The 19463-nt window shown below is 45.5% G+C and overlaps 1 protein-coding gene across 16 annotated transcripts in view; it reads left to right on the top strand.

Moving 5' to 3' along the window:
• Positions 1 to 264: 264 nt before the first annotated feature.
• Positions 265 to 19463, top strand: part of nrcamb (neuronal cell adhesion molecule b) — a 68484-nt gene continuing 49285 nt past the window's right edge. For 6 of the 16 annotated variants that reach the window (XM_031564981.2, XM_031564982.2, XM_031564992.2 and 3 more), the window contains exon 1: positions 706 to 1182. The gene's annotated coding sequence lies outside the window, so the exon portion shown is untranslated. Of the gene's footprint in view, positions 1183 to 19463 lie in introns of all 16 variants that reach the window. The other 10 variants (XM_031564986.2, XM_031564984.2, XM_031564995.2 and 7 more) reach the window with 3 other exon arrangements.

Raw genomic sequence — 19463 nt, 5'->3', positions numbered from 1 at the left:
GACAGAGCGTATACATTTGGCTGCATAATCTAGGCTACTTAGATGCTCATGTTTGGTTAGGACCCTCCCATTCTCAGATTCACTATACTCTGTGGTCTCTGTCACATTCTCCAGTTCATTTTACAGTGAAGCGCCATGATGCATCTGTATTGAAATCTGTGCATGTTTTTTTAAGTTGGTGGTTATATTGACACGTTTGTTAAAAGCCTATCCACATACAAGGATAGGCCAATCCATATGAAGGAAAATAGTATTTAGGTCAATGTATATTTAACTGCATTGCAATATGTTCTCCTGTAGCATAGATTGTTATATAACCTTATGAGAATACAAATAATTTAGTCCATTCTCAGTATGGTATACTGTTACAGAGCACAAGGGGAAAACTGTTCATGTTCTACATGGAGAAACACAACTTGGAAGTTTAGCCCATAGTTTAAATATACTTCAAGTAATTCAAGATATATGCTTCAAGACAAGAAGACAATAACAAGACCTGTGCTTTATGTCTACATGCGCATGTTACGAAATTCGAGTTCACCACACCAAACATAAACAGACACGAGACACTATATCTATAACACTGTACAGTTCCAAAAATACATATAACGTGTGATTAACTTGGTATCTAGAAAAAATAATACTATGCAGAAGAAATACATTGTCATTTTCATTTTTTCAAAAATGTTTGTGAGGAGGATCATGAACCTTTATCAATTGAAAGATCCCTTTCCTTCTTTAAAGTAGGCTGCGCATCTTATTTAGAGTACTCTATTGCCTGTAACAGATGATTATGGTTGGCAAAAAAAAGGTTTACGCATTTTCCAGGGGTAATTTCGTAACTCGGTGTACTGCATAAGGATTTTTTTTTCAGTGCGGAGTCCTTCTGCTGCTACAGTTGGACTCCATTTGGATTGGTAATGAGGAGCTGAGGGTACCACCGCTCAGTTTGGACACATTTTGTTCATGCACACCATTGCCTCACGGCCACCATCCGTCGGCAGAGCATCGCTGCACTGCACACACAGAGACTGCGCGGAAAAAAGTGCTGCTCGGATAAGCCGCTGGGAGAGGACTAGTGGAGAAGGCGAGGAAGAGCGCAACCCGAGAGGCGACTCCAGCGATAAACAGAGGTGGAGAGAATCAGATATTATTTTGGTATTTGCTTCCAAACACTTACTGGTAAGTTATTTGTGTTTATCTGCTTATAGTGATACCCTTTTGATGGTGTGCATTTGCTATACTTGTGTAGTTTACGGGCGCGTGTTATTGGTACCTTCGTTTTAGCTGTCAAAATACAAATACGCACAGTATGAGGATAGGTTCCTTGGGCTTTGCCAAGTTAATACGAATATCAGTGTGTGTATAACGTGCCATCTTGTAAGTTTCGTTAGCCTACATATGTTATGTCGTTCAAGGTGTAAACGTCCCATCTCCAATTCCCTGTCATTCTGTCATCAGCTTGTCGACTGCTAGCTTAAGCTGTGCTTCAAACAGATCATTCATGTGAAATAGACAGAATATTCACAATTTTTACCTCACTGAGAAGCACCTTGGTAAATAATAGACTACGGGTGGTTCTACATCTTCGGGAACATTTGGTCACTTAACAGGTGCATACACATCTGCTAGACTTACGAAATATCTGTTCAGTCCATAATGTATGTGTGATGATATTATGATGATATTTTAAGCAGCGGAGTTCTTGATACTTTCCATCATGTGTTACAAGGGTTTCATTCGTTGCAATAAGCAGACTGAGCTGGCTTAGTATCTAACACATCCCCGTACCCGGACAGTTTTCTTTAAGGATTTTAGCATGGAACATTCCCCCTGTCACCGCTCTAAAACATGCTTTTCAAATGGGGATTTGTCGGGCCTGAACGTGCAGAAACTTCACTCTGCCTATTTATTTCGTTGAGTAGCCTAATTTCTCGTCGTGTTCTTCAGAAAACCTTTAGTTGGGGAAAAAAACCTCATGGTTTCACATTGTATTTTATCAAGCAGTTATTCCTTGGCAGCATTCATGATTGACCGCTCATACAAAGCAACATAAATATCATGTGGGCCATTAGTTCTCCAGACTATTGATGAGATAAATAGCCCGCGTTAAAGCCCTGGTATTTCCTTCAGACATTAATTCTGAGGCCAAACAATTGCAACACTGCGAAAACACTCCCTCCCACCCACCCCCTGTCTGTCTCCCCCAAGTCAGAGCCCCATTCATTCAGTGCCTCTCAATCCCTCCCGCCTTGCCCCCACTACCCCCCCATCCAACGCACCCCAGCCTCCCTACACCCAAACACACGCCACACACACACACACACACACTGCTGCATTCCAGTACTGGGTCAGATCATCCAATTAATGCAATGCTAACGACTACTGAGTCATTGTCTGCGGTCTCCCAGAGGATTGCCACGCTTTCAAACAATTGCTTTCAGGGGCTGTTAGACAACTGTGGCCCTGTAAGGGCTTTACACTGCTCAGAGTGAGGATTCGTGGCATGATAACATCAGAGCCTCCAGGCTGTGTACGCGGTCTAAGAGTGTGCCATGGTTGCCGCCAGGCCAGAGATTGTTATTTAGACAAAGTTCACCGTTTGATGTGATGTCAGGCTCTTTTTCTTTGACCTCCCCAAAGACTTTGTGCTTGGCTAGACTCTCTCCTTGTTGGCAGGCCAGTGTCGTCGAAAGTAGACATGACAGATGGAACATATGTATGAGAATGAGACATACTCAAAAGATACACAGTGGCTGACCCACATGTTTGCCGATTAGCTTAGCCTGACCTTATGTTTTTCCACACACTACTACACACTGTGTTTACGTTTATTATTCAGGCTTATGGAACACGAGCGTCTGGGGCACTGTGCCGTTGGTCTCATCTTAGGGGTGTCCAGTGTCAATGATGGGAAAACGATGGGAAAAGACCGTGATGTGGGAGGCTATGCGTCATGCTCGTTCGCAATGAATGCCATTTATTCCTTTCCGTGGGCAGCAAAGGCATGCGGACTATTCTGTCAGAAGTGTCCCGTTGCCTCTCGCTGTCTGCCAGGCCGTCGCTCGGCAGCCTCTGCCCAACGCTGAAGGACAAAGCGCCTCTGACATGGCCTGTGGGCCGTCACTGTCAGGCTGATGTCATACCGATTTCCTCTCCTGGATCAGTCAGAATCCTTTGTCATCCCGGTATACATATTTTTTGGTGGGGATTTTCATAATCTACGGGTTCACTCTGCTGTCGAGATAGAAGGCTCCGATTTTAAATCGTGTTATGGCAATTTTGTTTGCTTTGTATTCAGGTTGGCCTACTTTCTGTCCCCGAAATCCTGTTTGGAAAATATCCTCAGGGAACTTCACCAGTTGTTCGCGATATTTTACATTTAGTGTGAAATCCCTCCAAAATGTGTGATATGTGTAATAGAACATCTTACAGACCAGGCAACACACAGGAAATGAGTAGATTTCCCAATGTATTGATGACCGGAGGGCATCACCGACTGGGAAAGCCTCATATAGAGTTCTTCTCAAAGAACAGTCAGACACAGAGTATTTACGGGTCGGCCTTGCACAACAGATCACATTGGTTCTGCGGAGTCCATGTGAGGAGACTTATCCTCCTTGCCAACACTTGAACACAGAAAAAATGCATCATATTGTTGTGAAACTCTTCTAATAGTTTACAGGAATAGAAGAAGGGGAAAGAACATGCTGAGATGGCATGCTGGCATCATCGTCCAGATAGTCTGTCAAACATTCCCCTTCTCTCCTGTGCTCTCTCTCTCTCTCTCTGTGCTCTCTCTCCCTCCCTGTGCTCTCTCTCTCTCCTGTGCTCTCTCTCTCTCTCTCTCTCTCTCTCTCTCTCTCTCTCTCTCTCTCTCTCTCTCCCTGTGCTCCAATTTTTGTCCTGAATATAGGAATATGAACAGATAGGAACCATAGCTCCTACAGAAGCATGTAGAAAAAATACTTGAAAAACAAAAATGGTTCCCATATGAGACTTGTACCCTATATGACGTATAAATAAATACTCCCAATTAGGCTTTATGACAAGGTGCTTTCAATCATGAAGCAACATCAAGGAAAAATGAGACAGAAGGGAAAACATACTGAGTTTCATATTCTGATGCCTGAAAATCTTGTTATACAGTCATTGTCAGACAGTGTCAACATGGACTTGATTGACAGTTGACGTAGAGAAACACTGTAACAGTAGCATTGACCACATCATTGTGGTGCAGTAGGACCCCAAATGTCTGTGATCCACCAGAAAGGATTGTACATGGAGATCCATGGAGGATGAGAACCTTAGAGGCTTGCCTTTATCAACACTGACTAATTGTAGTGTTGTTTTAGTGAACAGACTTTTGTCAATGCTCTGGCCCAACTCACCGTTACACAGGGAATGGACATTTCGCTGTCACATCACTGTTCAGTTACTGAACAAATGCTCTCTCAGATATGACTAATGAAGAGTAAATGCACATCACACACACACATGCACACACAAATGCACACACACGTGCACATACATACAGAGAGACAGAGAGAGAGAAAGATTGAGAGAGAGACAAGCACAGGCATACACACACACACACACACACACACACACACACACACACACACACACACACCACCTGTCTTTCTTGTGCCTGTAAGGTGTCAGACTGGTGAGTGCAATTAGTGTTTCACTCTCGGTTAGACCTGGCAGCTAATAGGGACTGACACCCCTCCTTTGAGGGGCCTCCAAACAACTGCAGCTGTTGTTTACATCACAGACCTGGACCAAATGAATACGAGGGGATGAGGACTCATGGGGGAGGAGGGCAGCGTTACAGGCTTCCTGTAGGGGCTCGAGGGTATTATAGCTCGACTGCTATTAAAACACCCATCCCTGCCAGGTACGGATTCAAATGAGCTCAAAATATCTGCCAAAATACCTTTACCGATTTTTGACTGTGTCAGCTTGAAATACAGAATATCATTAAAGGAAAGATCAAGCATGGATCTTTTTGGATTAGAAGGTTTTTTGTTTTTCATGGAGGCTTGCATGTGTGCTTTACACCTTAAACCATGCCAACATGAATGAACAAGGATGTTATTTCCTCCCATTTCATGGTTTTCATACCAGTGTATACAACAAGGCAGAGGACTTGGTTGCTATGGCAGATGGTTGAGTGGGAGAGGTCTTCTCCAATCACTGTCTGCAACCCAGTGGACAGAATTATCATGCTGTCAGGTTATTAAGCCTCTCAATCAGGTTATTGCACCCCTTGGTGAGAACAAAGGCCAAGTGTTGGTCTTCCCCCTTCCCTCCTGAAGAACAACTGTGTTGGCTTGCCCCTGTGTGTGTGTGTGTGTGTGTGTGTGTGTGTGTGTGTGTGTGTATGTGTGCCTCCTCTTGAAGTGGCACTGACACTAATCAAACATGATGCTGGGTACTACAGGCTCACCCTCTGCAGACACATGCTGACAGGTTAACTGCTTCTGACGTGCTCCCCGTCCATGTGAGCTCTCAGGACCCCGTAGAGGCCACCCAAATGTGATTTCGCAAGAGCCCAGAGCCATCTCCTAGGAGACAGATGCTCTTTGAGATGGAGGGAGGTGTGTCATCGTAAGCCTTGTCGGCCTGTCTCATCACAAGTCACGTTGCAAGTTTGCCACCCATTGCAAATAAAAGGAGTTGGAGAGGGGTGGGTGAGGGAGGGGTGGGGTAGGGTAGGTTGGGCTGGGCTGGGCTGGGGTGGGTGGGGGTGGTCTGGGGTGGGTATAAGCTGTGGGATCGTGTACCTCCATGGGACGCTGAAAAAAGGGAAAGGGTGGGTAATGGAGGACAAAGGAGGTCTGTTTTCTCTGTCTTCCCCAGCCTGGGCCGTTGTTCTTGCCCCTTTCTTGTGAAGTGGGGGGTGTGCTGGGGGGGTCAGAGGGGGCAGAGGAGTGTCTCACAAAAGGAGTCATTGCTCTCTCTCTCATTCTCTCTCTCTCTCTCTCTCTCTCTCTCTCTCTATCCCTCTCTCTGTGAGGGCCTCCCCTGAGTGACAAGATGCACTCTGGTCAACCTCTGGGGGACAGATGTGTTAGGGGGCAGCTAATGGCGAAAAGTCATTCGAGGTCTAAATTGCCCCACAGCTCTGAGTGTGAAAGAAAGAGGGAGGTGAACAAAGAAAGAGAGACAGGGGGGATATGGGATGATGCCATGGTTGTGTCTGTGTCTGAGAGAGAGGGAGAGGGAGAGGGAGAGGGAGAGGGAGAGGGAGAGGGAGAGGGAGCCTTAGATGAAGAGCTTTAGAATGAACATAAACCTCCACCAGCCTCCTCACATTTGCATAATCTTAAGGGATGTCCCCTCCCTCCCTAGTCCTCCTGCTTTCTTATGTTGGCAGAGTGGCTCAGCCCACTTGTGTTGTTTAATTGCTCAGCAAATACACCACCACCGGCCTCATCCTGCCTTTCACACAGGAGATTTACAGTCCAGGCATACCAAACACAGCCCCAAGCTCCAAATCTCTCAAGCACAGCCTCCATTTGTAATTGTTCGAAATGAGTTAACGACTATTTGCCATGCTCTTCAGTTGATGTAGCTATCAATGGAACATCGTTTGTCGTAGCTGTTCGTAAATATAGGCAGTTGTCACAAGATCCTGTATATGTGTAGGAGGGGGTGAAAACATGGTTTGATGCTTTTAAGCTTAAGTGATAAGATTTTTCATTACATTGTTAAGCGGACTAGGCACATCAAAGAGAATTTTTTTTCAGGAGTGGCTGTTGAGAAGATAAATAACCTGTCCATATGGCAGTTGATGTCATAGGGAGTATAATGTGTTTGGGTTATGAGGCAGAAAGATAGGACACACTGTGTGATATCCTCACTGTGTGTGTGTGTGTGTGTGTGTGTGTGTGTGTGTGTGTGTGTGTGTGTGTGTGTGTGTGTGTGTGTGTGTGTGTGTGTGTCAGTGTGTGTGTGTGTGTGTGTGTAGTTGGACCAAAGAACATGTTAGCAGCTCAGCAGCAAGGGGGTTCCTAATCCAGCTGGGATGACAGCTTGGCACACCATCCCCTTTTTCTAGCAGTGAGACCAGTGGTCTCTTTATTTATTATCTAGAAACCCTCCAAACTCAGCCCCAGGACAATGGGAGACGTGGGAGACAAAGAGACGGGATGATAAACAAATTCAAGCCGAGATTCATCAATCTCTATGACCACCAATAACAAAATGCCCATCTTCTCTTCTCATGGAAAACGATGCTGCTTCTTATGGGTGGTGTTATCTAGCTGATCTTATGCTACATGTTGTTTAAAAGCATAATCTATCCCTGCATAATCTTTGTCTAGGCTTCAAAATGATTAGGAGAGATTGAGGTCAAAAACCCATTAGAATCATAAAATTAGTGTGGTAAAGCCCACCCCCCTTAGTTTACACTCACCAATCAGAGGAACCCAAGTGGGTCACATGGCAGGAGATATTTGGATGGACCAATGAGGTTCTAGATATGGACAGTAAGCATTAGAAGTGTTTCCTTGAAGTATAATTCACTCTGTCAGCTATGACAAATTCTTCTCCTTTTTGGAAGCACTAGCTCAGGCAGAGATTTCATACAGGAGGGGAAGAAGGCTGTGTGTGTGTATATGTGTCTGTATGCCTGTATGTGTGTGTGTGTGTGTGTGTGTGTGTGTGTGTGTGTGTGTGTGTGTGTGTGTGTGTGTGTGTGTGTGTGTGTGTGTGTGTGTGTGTGTGTGTGTGTGTGTGTGTGTGTGTGCGTGCGTGCGTGTGTCTGTCTGTCTGTGTCTCTGTGTGTAGGATGTTGTTTTTCTTGCGCACTGTGAGGATTGTTTACACCAGGGGATTAACATATTTTACATTAAAAACACATCTCAGGCTCATCATCAGGCTATGATCAGTTGTATGAACCAGCACTAGACACTGCACACATACTAATGGCACAGCCTGGGCAATGTTTGAAGATCACTCAATCATTTGTTTCTTTTCCCTCAAATTACAGTTTGGGATGAGCTCTTCACATCTGCTCTCTCTCCCTCTTTGTCTTTCCATCCACACCAGATGAGCCTAAAGCACTCTGTTTTGTCCACAGAGAATTACAAACTTGCAATATTTTGAGTTTCCGGCGGCTCTCCCAAAAATTGCGTTTGTACAAATCTTTTAATGAAATCAACAAAGAACAAAAGCCATTTGTTGCTGGCTGTTTACCCCCTTTTATTTTGAAGAGACCATTTGGCAGCCCCAGCTCCAGTGGATTTGGAAATCTGTATAATCTCCTCTATGGGCTGACCCGACAGAAAAGGGCCTCTTTGCTTGCTTTTTGAAGACCGGCTCCATTGGAGGCTGAAAGAATGGCATTGTCTGCTAGATAATGCCCACAGCTGGCCCTGGTAGCTCAGCCCGTTCGCTCCGCTCGGCCCATGAAGTGGAGGCAAGGCCAGGCCTCTCGGTGGCGACTCTATTTAAAAAGCTCAGCTGATAACCCCGTCAGGAGCTCTGGCGTAAGAGACGAGAAAGTGGCCGTCTGCCAGTCAGTTAGCCTATGTCCATGCAGCCTTCCCATCTCTGGAAAGGGCTTTCCCTGACATGGCGTAGGTGTTCAGGAGCATGTGGGTTGTCTTTCTCTGTCTCTGTATTGATGGGTGTGTGAGTGTAAGCTGGAGTGGTGGTCTGCACTGTGCTCCGGCTCTGTTCACGCTTCTATTTTTAGTGCGGTAGAAATGGACCGAAGTATAATTACACAGGAGGTGAATGATGCCTCGGGCTGTTTTTTCCTGTGAAAAAGGTAATATTTTTCACAGTTTATTTTTGGTGTTGTTTGTCAAACATAAATAGAGCCATCAGAATCCTCCATAAAATAATTTCCTGTCAATGAGGGCCTTGTTCTAAATTAAACTGAGGAAGGGCCGGCTGAGTGTCGTGATTAAATGTAATTGATTCGGCTTGGGGAAATATGGTGGCAGCAGAGTGAGAGGGAGGTAGAGAGGGAGAGGGAGGTGGAGAGGGAGAGGGAGAGAGAGGGAGGGAGTGAGCACAGAGTAGGGAGGGAGGTGGAGTGGGAGAGACAGGGAGGTAGAGAGGGAGTGAACACGGACTAGGGAGGGATGTGGAGAGGGAAAGAGAGGGAGGTAGAGAGGGAGTGAGCACGGAGTAGGGAGGGATGTGGAGAGGGAAAGAGAGGGATGTGAAGAGGGAGTGAGCACGGAGTAGGGAGGGAGGTGGAGAGAAGAAGAGAGGGAGTGAGCACGGAGTAGGGAGGGATGGAGCAAGTGAGAATGGGCCGTGCCAGACCACATTTCAGCAGTCAGAGTTCTTATTATCTTACTGTTGGACTGTGTGGTCCCTTGGCAGAGCATTGGCGCAGTGATAGTTAGAGATATTTATTGGTTTAAACAAGGCTTTTTTGGATGCCTCCGAGAACGGCTTTCGAAAAAGACAGATAGCCTCAGGGTGACTCTAAAATATAAAGCGTAAACTAATTGTCAAATTAGTTCACTGTGAATTTAACTTTAATCTTCTGTAATTATTCAAATAGTGATTTACTATTTTTTGTAGAGACATAGCTTTCTCAGTGTCCTGTTCCCTCCATATTTATTCTCAAGGCTCTCTGGCGTTACTTTGCATGAGTTATTAAACACGTATAGCATATTCATCCTATATTTGCTACGGGTCAGCGGTCGCTGTGATGGGTGGGCATCCCTCTGTGCAGTTGCCATGGTGGGAGTGACAACAAGTGCATTCGGAGGCAGACCAAATGGACGTGTCTGCGAGGTTGACTGAATCCAGGGGGCCCCCTCCTCCTCCACCTCCTCCTCCTCCTCAGTCCCTTCTCTCTGCACACACAATGACTCTCCACGGAACTCCCTTTGAGTTGTACCACCGTGGCAGATACGTTTGTCACTCGGGGCAACGCATGACAGCGACCCAGGTCACTCCAGCCCCCCCCCCCCCCCCCCCCCCCCCCCCCACCCCCAAAAAATAACAGACACTAAAACCTTGCAGTGATGATCTGTATCTGCCCAGCTCAGCTCAGTCTTGTAGTGCATCTCTGGTGTGGCCCTTGCGTGCTTGAGGACGGGGTAACACTGAGCAGATGTGACAGCAAAGCTGATGTTGTCAACCAGCGAACAACAAATGCAGAGTGGAATCGCAAGGCTGTTGATTTTTAGAAGGGAGATGGTTGGTTCCCGATGATGTTCAAATCTTTTTGAGCACAGCTTGAATGTTTACTCACGCACTCTGCTAGCGTGGGATGGGAACTGTAAGTGGTATGTGCATCAAGCTATCATTTGGAAATGGAAATCTGCTAATTTGACTCCCCAGCAGCCGCTACTGACAAACAAGAAGGTTTTGGAGCCATACTATCAAGGCATGGGATCTTTCATATGTTTGGCATGAATACAGAATTGTGGAATTTTTATTATTTAAATTTTTTTGCTGTGGAATCTGGGTTTATAGCTGATCTTGTCAGATAAAGGAGCAATCACCTCTCAGAGAGATTACCCATCATCCCTTGCACTCTTCCCATCTCCGTTTAGCTCCTCTGCTTGAACTAAAATCAGGCAATCCCCCATTTGGCTCCCTTCCCTACTAAGAGAGCGTGCATCAGATGATGGAGTGGCGTTTTTGTCTTTTGTCACTGTCGGCTTCCGCCCCGCAGATACAGTGTAGCCCCGTTTCTTTTTGGCTGGAAATGAATGCCGGGAGATTGTTGTTTTCTTTTAATGTGAAGGTTCCTTCAAATGAGCATATCCTGCTGTGCCGTGAATACACTTCAGCCACATACGTAGCATCTTACACTTGCCAAGTATATTATCATCAAAAGCCTATCCTGTTTCCGTTTATATCTATTTTTTCCCACCGCAGATCAAACAGGCGTAATCGCTTTTGCCTGGAGTCTATTTCCACCGTCTTGCAAAGAAAGAGTTTCTCCAGATACCACAGAACTTGGCCTCTTTTATCACGGCGCTAAAATAAAGGTGCTCCACACCCCTGCCAAGGTAACTGGAGATGGTCTGGTTTTGCTGAAACTTGAGCCCCTTGTACTACGGAGCTGACAAACAGCATTTGTGCCTTGTGTTGTCCCTGTGCTTAATACCTATTCTATTGTGTGCTGATAAAGAGAACGCCTCTGTGAATTTTGCAACTCCTGTAGAACAGCACTGCTGTTTTACATCTGCAAATATCTTTAAAGAGCTGTTGTGAACAGTTGGCAAACAATTTTAAGGATATGTGCCTTTGATTTTGGTGTGTATTGACAGTGGTGTGCATGTGCCTTTGATTTTATTATGCCCTTGACATTGGTGCGCATGTGTGCCTACGCATTTGTGTTCCTAGGTGAGGATTTACATGTGGGTTTGTTTGTGTTTATGCAAACGGATGACTTCATCAGTGGTGCTTATACCATAGCTGGTGTATGGTATCTGAGTAGGGGCCGTCCTGATTGGATTTTCCATGCTCCAAAAATCCAATTAAGTGTTTGGCGCCTGGAGTTAGACTCGTCAGGATTACTGGTTTCTCATGTATCCAAACTCCAGTCCTGGGAGAGACTGATAAATCAGAGTCCCTAATCTCCCAGAACTCCTCTGGTGACAGATAAACTCAATGGCTGCCGTTTGCCGTTGAGGTACCTGCAGTTCCCTTGGCTTCTGCCCTTATCAAAAGGCCTTGAAGGACCAGTTTCCCTTATGACCACTGCTTAGCATAGGACCCCAGTGATAGCCTTGGTGTGAACTCAGACATGAGATTGAGCTGTTTTAAAGTGTATGTCTATCAGCATAGAGGGGGAGAGTGTTGAAGATGGTAGACTATAAACATTCAAATGAGGCCATAAATATATGTAGGAAACATTCAACGGAGCATTGATGTCTGCACATTTGCGCATACGAGGTATTGTGTGTGTGTGTGTGTATGTATGTATGTGTGTGTGTGTGTGTGTTTGTGTGTGTGTGTGTGTGTGTGTGTGTGTTGTTTTATGTGATTGTATGAGTTCAGGCTAATAGGTTTCAGCATAATCTATAATTGATCTGTATGATGAAAAACACATTTCCATTTTTATATCCTGAGTGAGCGTTATGATACGGGCCCTAATGCATTCCCATTTACTGATGGGCATCGCATTTCCCTTCGTCATAAAAACAAGTTTTTATACGGGAACTTTCCTGCAAAACGTCCAGGAAAGCCAACCAGGCATTCGAATCACACAGCAGTCACAGTGATGCACCCAGCTGCCTTGCGTGCTCTTGGGACTTTGTGTATGTTGTTGCCGTGATGTCAGGGTCTCTGACTGAAGAGCCGGACTTGCGTACAACTGCTCTGTGTCTGCTGGACCCTGCCGCCCTTTGGATGGGAGCAGACATTCTCTCCCACTGGTAAGGCCCTGGTATTAACCCCCAGCCCACTACACTTCCTGCCTCAGAACTGGACCTGATCTCTGGCCGGGAGGCTCGACCCGCATGGCTACCTACAGACATTTCAAAGTCGTCACTTCTGACACTCTCTCTCTCTGACGCTCCTTCTATGGAATCTGTCTCATATGCCAGAACCTCTTTGATGTCTTTGAAAAGGATTACGGGGGGAGCGGAAAAACTACTGCAAGTGGGCTTTTTACTTTTGCTTGTTACTCTTGACTGTAAGCCTTTTGAGAAATGGTTTGGTATTCATGGGAGCATGATCAATGGAATTTTGGTTTTCTTGATTTCCTTTTTTATATATATTAGGATATTTTGATCCACATCCAATTGAATATTTTGTGTTAACAATCATCACTGTGTGGGACGGTTAAGTCAAACATTCCGTCTCAGTGAATTCCTCCCTTGAAACTCTCGTCTCTCCCTCTGTATCATTCCACCTACTCGTTCCCCAAACGTCGGCGATGCACAGCAGGCGGCCCTTCACCTTTTGTTGTGCTAACAACTTTACGGAGTGACTAATGCCTCCAACTTTATAGACTTACATTCCCCCGGCGACATTTCACGGTAGTAAAAAAAAGTAAATGTTAACCAACGTCCACCTTCCCTTTGAATTGCACTGTTCAGAGGCTAGTGCACTCCAGGAGATGGCTTTTTATTGGATCTAAAATAGCATCGTTTGTCTGACTGAGTGGGATCTGAGGGTCATTGGGTTAGGGGGAAAGGGGTTTGTGGAAGGGGATGGTCTGTGTCTCTGTGACCAGGAAACACCTTCCCTCTTAGGCTGGCATGCTGACATGCTTCTGAAATATGGCATTCCCTTTGATGACATGGACAAAGCCACAGCAGGGGGCTAAGAACTATATCCTTGGCCAGGAATTCTGCTCTAAAGAAATACCTACCTTCAGAAAGAGGTGTTCTTTTTTGTAGCCATTCACAACAACAATAACCAATATTTAACCAATATTTAACGTAATAAAAGTTGTTTTTCTCAGCCTGTTAGTGACGTGGGCTGTAGGTTATGTTGGTGCACAGGGTCAAATGTTGGAATTGCTCTGGAAGGTGTTACTGGTCTGCTGAGATTTCCAAGGCCTTCACCTCCTGATTTGTCCTCTGCTCCTAGCGATCCTCATTTCTCCGACCCCATTACCCGGCCCTGCCCCCAGGGCAGTAAGGTTTAGGTGCACTTTCCAGCCTTTTAGCTCGTGGAAATGGAGAATGCAATATATGTGAGAATTAGACCAGGGAATAGAGGGGAGCTGTCAGGGAAATGGCCCTGTTCATGGAGACCCATCTCTGGCTGTGAAGGCTGCAGCCTCCCTCTGGTTTGACTAATGGTCCTTGAAAAGCTGACTGTGTAGGCAGATGAACAGGGAGGAAGTTGAAATTCATCGATCCCTGGCGCAGATCTGCGTGTTGTTGGAGAAGAGAGCAGACATCCTGATGAGGAGAACGTCTTCATCTCATCGCAGGAAGAGATAGCACTGTGTGCGAGCTCTGGTTATGAACTGTCAGGTTTTTTGCTTTTCGTGTTTTTTCTTTTTTCTAAACTGTCTCTAGATGTCGACCTCTCGAGGTGTGAGAACAAGCGATGGCATATTTGGTGGTGCGGAACACCCAAACAACCTCCTGTTTCCATTTTTCTTTTCAGAATTTCTTCATATGAAAAAGACTTCTTGGCGGTAGACAGTGACACATGCCACGTGAGGTTTCATAGAGTGGAGTGTCCTAGATGTCTGAGTGATAGAATCACCCACATGAAAAAAACCCTGCATTGATCATGTTTGCCACTGTGACGAACATCTATTCATGCCCCCATCTTGTGTGACAGCTTCTCCTGATTCATAAAGTCGTGGAATTCAGCGGCGGGGAGTGGGTGGGTGGGCGGGCGGGCGGAAGAATTCCTTTTTGAGCACATCAAAAAAAGGCCCTCTTGACGTCTGAGAAACCAGTTTGACTGACAGGCTAGTGACTCTTCCCACTGGTAGTAGAAGAACAGAGAAATGAAACCCTTTAACATAACATTAGGCCTTACTCCCTGCTTTGTCCTCTAATTAGTCCAAATGGAGACGGTTTGACGTCAATCAGATTGGTTGCGGCTGATAAAAATAGCACATACAGAAATACCAATGTCATTAAAGTAAGAAAATTAATAACTGTCTCGAATCCATGCGCCACAGTGAATTCGCTTTAGATTATTTGATCAATATTTTATCACTTGTAGACACGGTGGTCCTTTAACTCAAGCAGGGTTGTAATAGGTTAGTGAATGCTCAAAATGTGAGTGCATTCTGACAAATGAATGGAGCCTGTCTAGATGGTGAAAAGATGCAAATCAACAGAATTAATGTGATCTTCTACGATTTAAAGGTTTTATAAGCTTGAAAGCTTTGTACCGAAAAGTGGATCAGAGTGGGGTTACTGGGTGCAGTAATTCAAGTCATTCAAGGGTACCAGCAGAGTGGCCGTTTGACCACAGACAATTTTAGCATGCTCCTTTCTCTCTCATACGCACGCTCTAACACACACGCTCTAACACAAACGCACCTTTAAGAAGGATTTGATAAGTCTCCAATTCTGAGTTTAATCGTGGGACAGAAGTAACTTTGGTAGGGGTTACAACAGACATGATAAAGGGTACCATCTGCATGACTATAAGAATTGTTCTAGAAAGATTTATAGTGTAAAAAAGGTCACTGAGGTGGAGGGGGCTTTGTCCCTCTCACTGCTACAAGACATAAGCCATACGCTTGACGTATGTGACCAGGGACCCCGAACTGCAGACCAGAAATCTTGCTGAAGGCGATGTTTCATTTCCTAAACAAAGCAGTAAGTCATGAAATTACGTAACTGTTTCTTATTACAATGACAATTTAATTACAAATAATATATTATTATAATATAATTGAATTGAATCCGGTACATGTGACTAGTAACTCCCCAACCTTGGTCTCAGGCTAATATGGAACCTTCGGGATGTATGTATAGTATTGCCGTTATTGACCCTGAGGCATTACGTTAGCTCATGTTATGAGCTCCATCTCTCCAGAGGGCCGCAGATCAATGGCCCCGCATGCAGTCAGTCGTCCGTCTGTCAGTCATCGGGTCTGTGTTTTGAGAGCCTTTCATTAGTATGATCCCCCAGAAGCTCCTTAGCTCATTAGCGAGCGACCATTGGGACAGTTAAGTGGCTTAAGTCATGATACTGCTCATCCCTCTGCCATGCATTATTGCCATCGCATACACACATTACTATCTGCATTACTTCCATCGCATACGTGCATTTCTATCTGCATTACTGCCATTGCATATGCACTTTTCTCTGAAAACGAGAAAAAGTCAGGAGGGATTGTTTCAGCCCAGTCTCTGGCGGCCGCATGATCTGTGTTCGTCTGCTATGAGGGACACACCAGTTATTTTCCTCATAATGCAAAAGAAGATAACTCTTAGAATGGTTTGCAGTTCTCACACAGTCTATTTAAAGGTGCAGTATGTTGAATTTAGTAGCATCTAGTGGTGAGGCTGCAGATTGCCACCAACTATATACCTGTCCCTTTCCAAGCGGATAGGAGAAGCTATGGTGGTAGTCAGATGCCGTAAAACACACAAAATGCCCTCTCTAGTGCCAGTGTTTTGGATTGTCCATTCTGGGCTACTGTAGAAACATGGTGGCGCAACATAAAGAGACTTTATGTTGGTCTGTCTCTACAGGTAAATTAATTCCACCAGACAGTCGCTACTATTTAGTGACCTGTCTCTGTAATGTTCACCACTTTGTGGACAACAATTATCTGACTTGAGCTCTGATGCTTTTCTTTCCTTCAAAAATGTCCTCCACAGTAATGTCAACTCCATTTCAAATAAGTCAGGCATACATATAAAGTAGCTTCATGGCCGCTCTCTGCTGGTTGTTTGGTTGGTGTTTGAATGGAGGAGCCTGCTGGGATCAGACAGCAGTTGCCTCCATTGTGCTGCGGGCTCTCTGTGGGGAACACAGGCCCGGCCTGAGGGGCAGGGGAAGCTCTATGCGTAGAGCCTCGGGACGGCCGTCCACTCTCCCGCCCCAAACCATCCGCCCATTCACCCAGTCACCCATCCGCCCATGTCACGGTCAAAGTCATGCCCTCCCCTCCCAAGTACCTATTCACTGCTCCTGTGGACAATGCATTTTTTCCATTCCATAAAGCAAATGCCTCTCCATGGTACCACAATGTGGCTTCGGCACTGGAAAGTGTTTACCATGAGAAAGGAGGCTCTGGGGCCTGCCTGCCTGCCTTTCGCCCCTACGGGACTGTGTTTATTTATTTGCGACGCCCACTTTTACAACAAGCTCACTGCCCGTGGGGATTGGTCCACTCCTCTCATAGGTATTGTGTTCCCCCTCTGGCCATTGGTCCATACCGACAGGTATTGTGTCTCCCCACCCCCTGACAGTCGCAAACTCGCCAGTGCTTTTGTGCCTCGGAGGAAGTGGGACAGCAATGTGCTGATCCCGTGGCTTTCTGCAAAAGAGCAGGAAGTGCTCCGAACGAGGCCGGGCCACGAGATTACAGTCGCACGAGTTAAGCGATACGGCAACAGCCACGCTGTGCACCTAACAGCCCCGCCGGTGGGAGGGGGAGCACAATAGACGTACACTGACGCTGGATCGCCATGCTTCTCTTGCCGCACAGAAGCCAGTCCACAGTCAGGGGATTAGCTCCGCTGTACCACGACACGCAGTAAATAAACTCACATTCCGCAGAGGCCATTACTTTTTTCTCACAGCATACTGATTTGTATTTGTGCGCAAAGGAAGAATGCCATGGCCAGCATTCTCACAGAGGCACCGATTCCCGTCATTTGATTTCCATTTGCCAGAGAGACAGGTGTTCTGTGGAGTCCCCTATCCCAAGCCCTCTTAGAGTAAACTAACATTTACCAAGTGGTCCATCCAAGCAGTCTGAGTGGCTGAACAAAGGTCAAAACTTAACTTCATGATCGTGGACAAAAGCCATTTCAAAGGCCTTGTCAACAGAGTTAATTATGGCTAGGTACTGGGATTAGTTTTATTTTGTGCTAGCTGGACCTGATGGCTCCTTGTCTGACCATGATTGGTGTAATTTAACATAGCCTGCCTCTGTGGAGGAACCCCATCTGGCTAGTTTATTCATCATGGTTTAATCTAACCCAGCTACGACCAAACAGCACGTGTAAACACACTTGATTAGTCGTTGTTTATACAAAGGCTTTAGGGTCTCCCTAGTGCTGCTCTTATCTGCTAATTGATCAGCCAAGTGGAGTGCAGGCTGTGTGCGGTTGTGGGGGCATGGCTCTTTCCTGTCTAGGGGGTCAATCAGTCAGGAAGTCAGGCTGTTGCCCGTCCACTTCAACTTTGATCGTTTTTTCTTTCAGGAGCCGACAACATTGCGGGATTTACCTTGCTGCCATTTGTCACGTCTCCCAGGTTATCCGCTTTGACAGGAGTCGAGGTCCTCCTCAGGTTTTCTGCCTTAGGGTGATTCATGTCCACACTGCTCTCGGCCTGAGAAAAGAAGGCCACTCTGTCATGTGGGCTTTAAACCTGCTGATGTGCAGAGATAGTTGAGTTTGTTTACTGATTCCACAAAGACCAATTTTAACCCTGTCTTAGATAAAAGCAAATGATCGTGTTTATGTGTGTTGTGTCCATTTCTACAGCATCTTAGATAAAAGCGAATGATCGTGTTTATGTGTGTTGTGTCCATTTCTACAGCATCTTTAGGTCTCAGTGTTCAGCTATATTCAAATGCTCACTGCAGAATGTTGGATTACAGTGATTGTCATGGTAACACGGTATGATGCCTTTGTAAAACAAACAGGATTGGTGATGTTATCCTGCAGTATATCTGGTGATGAGACACACAGAAGCTCAGATGGGTCTCTAAGTGTAACCCAGCTCTCTAAACAATCGACACACCTGTGGAGCTGTGGTGAGATAGGTTTGCTGAAGCACCTCGAGGCTTCCAGGCTGACGTACTGGGTGCTTTTATCCTCTGAGCCGAAGCCCAAGCGTTGTGGATCATTGCCCACATGGCACAGATGCCAGAGAGACACCATAGTAGAGTTTTCAAGGCTCAGTGGTCTAGCTTTTAAAAAATGCTCTCAGAATCTGTGCTACCACTTTACATTGCCATTGTAAAGGTGAACTGTAGTGTTAGGACACTTCAGTTTACACACAGTCTGATATATTGAGCAGCAAAACGTAACAGCTCAGTTATATTTAGTATTTTATTAATGGCCCACTGTGGTCTGTGGTGTGGTAGCACATTTGAAGTCAGACCTGAAGATGGCTCCTAGAGGCATTCGGATGAACCTCTTTTGGCTTTTGTTTTACCAACTGCACATAAATATTTTAGTGGTTTTGGTGAAAGAGTATGCCTGTGTGATTAGACTTGTAACTAGCACTCCTTATAAGTGCAAATGATCAATGCGGTGTTACACATTGTTATTTAATGTGTTAGACTCTACGTCAGATATAGTTACACTTGAAAAAGGAGCTTTGTTGTGTTTTGACGGTGGAAAGGAGCTCTGAATGTAGGTTGACTAGGACTTTGTGCTAATTTCACTCAGTTTCTTTGTATTAGTGGTAACAGCGATGTGCATGCATAATAACATGCCAGAAACCATTTTGGGAAGCACCAGCCTAGATTATACAATTGTTTTTGGGAATAGCATAATTGTAACAGGCCCTAGAGATATGCCTCTAATTACCTTGCATACAACACACACACACACACACACACACACACACACACACACACACACACACACACACACACACACACACACACACACACACACACACACACACACACACACAGATAATACACGTATACACTTACACACAGACACACAGGCACAGACACACTTATACTCACACACCATTAAGATTTGAGAGGGATTGTTCATTGACCCACTCAATGCATTCTGCCCAGAGCTGATTCAATGAAAGTACAGGCAAAAAGCATCTGTGTTGCAGCATGTAGACCCAGTTGCAAACAGACCTCCCTCTGTGTTTGCCTAGTCTACAGTCAG

The sequence above is a fragment of the Clupea harengus genome, chromosome 3 (genome assembly GCF_900700415.2).
Source record: "Clupea harengus chromosome 3, Ch_v2.0.2, whole genome shotgun sequence".
NCBI lineage: Eukaryota > Metazoa > Chordata > Actinopteri > Clupeiformes > Clupeidae > Clupea > Clupea harengus.
This window is presented reverse-complemented; position numbering and strand designations above follow the sequence as displayed.